This window comes from Mirounga angustirostris, unplaced genomic scaffold, assembly GCF_029215605.1.
Source record: "Mirounga angustirostris isolate CCGP_5_RB_7025 unplaced genomic scaffold, mMirAng1.0.hap1 SCAF_12, whole genome shotgun sequence".
NCBI classification, from domain to species: domain Eukaryota; kingdom Metazoa; phylum Chordata; class Mammalia; order Carnivora; family Phocidae; genus Mirounga; species Mirounga angustirostris.
Genome location: NW_026991720.1, coordinates 70,720,588 through 70,722,853, shown reverse-complemented (window position 1 = coordinate 70,722,853; position 2,266 = coordinate 70,720,588). Strand labels below are relative to the sequence as shown.

General features: G+C 42.9%; 1 pseudogene across 1 annotated transcript; it reads left to right on the top strand.

Moving 5' to 3' along the window:
- Positions 1-1,166: 1,166 nt before the first annotated feature.
- On the top strand, positions 1,167-2,066 carry LOC123835577 (actin-related protein 2/3 complex subunit 3-like; annotated as a pseudogene). The gene has a single exon (XR_006788780.3). The product of XR_006788780.3 is annotated as an actin-related protein 2/3 complex subunit 3-like (transcript).
- The last annotated feature ends 200 nt before the right edge of the window (positions 2,067-2,266 follow it).

The following is a 2,266-nucleotide window of genomic DNA, read 5'->3' as shown; positions in this document are numbered from 1 at the left end:
ATCTACCTCTTCTGACTTAGAGAGAATGACTTGAGGAAATAAGATAGTTTGTATTTGTATGGCATGTCCGAATACCTGGCACTTGGGGGATGGCTCTTTGAAGGTTAATTGCCTCCCTTCTCCTCTTGAGAGCGCCATTTTAGCTGCACCTACAGCTAAGTAACACTGCATCACCGTGCAATCCAACAGGCAGGAGGGAGGGTCTATTAACCTGACCCTGCTGCCTCTTTGCATCAGGTGCTGTTTGGAAAGCTGAGGCCAGTAGATGTTGAGTGAATGGGAGTAAACTTGACTTTCTTGATCAGCTTTCTGAATACACTGTCACGATAGATGTGAGGAATCCTGGAGATCACAGGAAGTACAGGATTTAGAATAACGGGCCCCATGCCAAGTGCTGAGGTCTCCTCTCTGATGATGCAGTACTTCTCAAAAATGTGCAGGAGAGTGAGTTCTAGCGGGGGTGCAGTCTGGTGATGGGGTAGTCTTGTGCGGTGACTGAAGTCATGACATATCTTCGAAGTCTTCTACATTATTTAAAAAAATTTGAATTTTGCACTCTATTCCACAATGTTTTATGTATTTTAAAAATAGTGTCTTTAATAAAAAACACTTTTTTATTTTAAACAGAGTTGATGCTTGAGGAAAGTAGATCTTTTTAGCGGTAGCTTTGTATTTTCCTCTGTATACTCCAGGTTTCTGGGAATCCCCACTTGAAAAGTGCAGGCTCTGCTATCATTGTTTTTATCCACACTTAAATAAGGACACTACTGAAATTACAGTGCAGAGCAGCGGCCTCCAACTATAGTACTACTAGAGGAGAGGGAGCTGTGTTAGGATTTCTGCTGCAATTGATAGAAATTTTCCTGAGCCACCGAAGTTAAATGGAGAGAGAAAAAAAAGCTACAGACAGACTTCATTATAAGGATATGGGGAGTTCCCTAGTCTGGGGAAGAGTCAGAAAGCTGTCTGGATTCAGCCTCTGCACATGACCATCTCTCTCCATGGGTCAGCACCCCAAGATCCCCTGTGCATGCAGAGAGAAATACAGCTATCTGCAGCTCCGAATTTACAGGTAGCGCTCACAGACATCTAAGAGATGGATGCACCATCTCTTGGTCCCACATTCCATGGGATACTATGGTTGCTCCATCAGCTACATCCGGGAAAGGGGCATTTGGAGAACAAGTGTGACCTCCTGGGGCCCACCCCTGCCATGAGTTCTTCCCTAGAGAGCCGGTGAACTGGGCTGACACTTAAAAAGGCAAATAAGTGGCAAAGACTTCAGGCTTTTAATGAAGCTCTAAGTGAGAATAGCAGAGATAGCTAGGGATCAGCTGAAGGATCTTTCTGTACGCCGCCTTGAAGTTAACGGTCCAGTCAAACCTGATTGTAGATGCCCACGGTTTGTGGAAATATGTGTAGTTGTGAGTGACCTTTTAAACTACAAACTTTCCAATTTTTAAAAAAATTGTTTTGAGAACCTCCTCGTCTATCTTGAAACACCAGCGCCGCCAAGATGCCGGCTTACCACTCTTCTCTCATGGACCCTGACACCAAACTCATTGGAAACATGGCACTGTTGCCTATCAGAAGTCAGTTCAAAGGACCTGCCCCTAGAGAGACAAAAGATACAGATATTGTGGATGAAGCCATCTATTATTTTAAGGCCAATGTCTTCTTCAAAAACTATGAGATTAAGAATGAAGCTGATAGAACCTTGATATATATAACTCTCTACATTTCTGAGTGTCTAAAGAAACTCCAGAAGTGCAATTCCAAAAGCCAAGGTGAAAAAGAAATGTATACGCTGGGAATCACTAATTTTCCCATTCCTGGAGAGCCTGGTTTTCCACTTAATGCAATTTATGCCAAACCTGCAAACAAACAGGAAGATGAAATGATGAGGGCCTACTTACAGCAGCTGAGACAAGAGACTGGACTGAGACTTTTTGAGAAAGTTTTTGACCCTCAGAATGATAAACCTAGCAAGTGGTGGACTTGCTTTGTGAAGAGGCAGTTCATGAACAAGTCTTTCAGGACCTGGACAGTGAAAGGAGCCTGAGCAGATACTTTCCACAGCCATGGGCAGCATTTTACAGCAAGACGTACACAGTTATTTGCCTTTATTTGATAAAGTTTTATACAGAAGAGAGAAGAGAGCATGTCTTCACTTGAAGAGCTCTTTATCAAGAATTTGGGTGAGGGAGGGAAAATTGGGTGATTTGAAATTTTCTGCAGTATTAAGCTGGTGCTTAATAAAAATAAG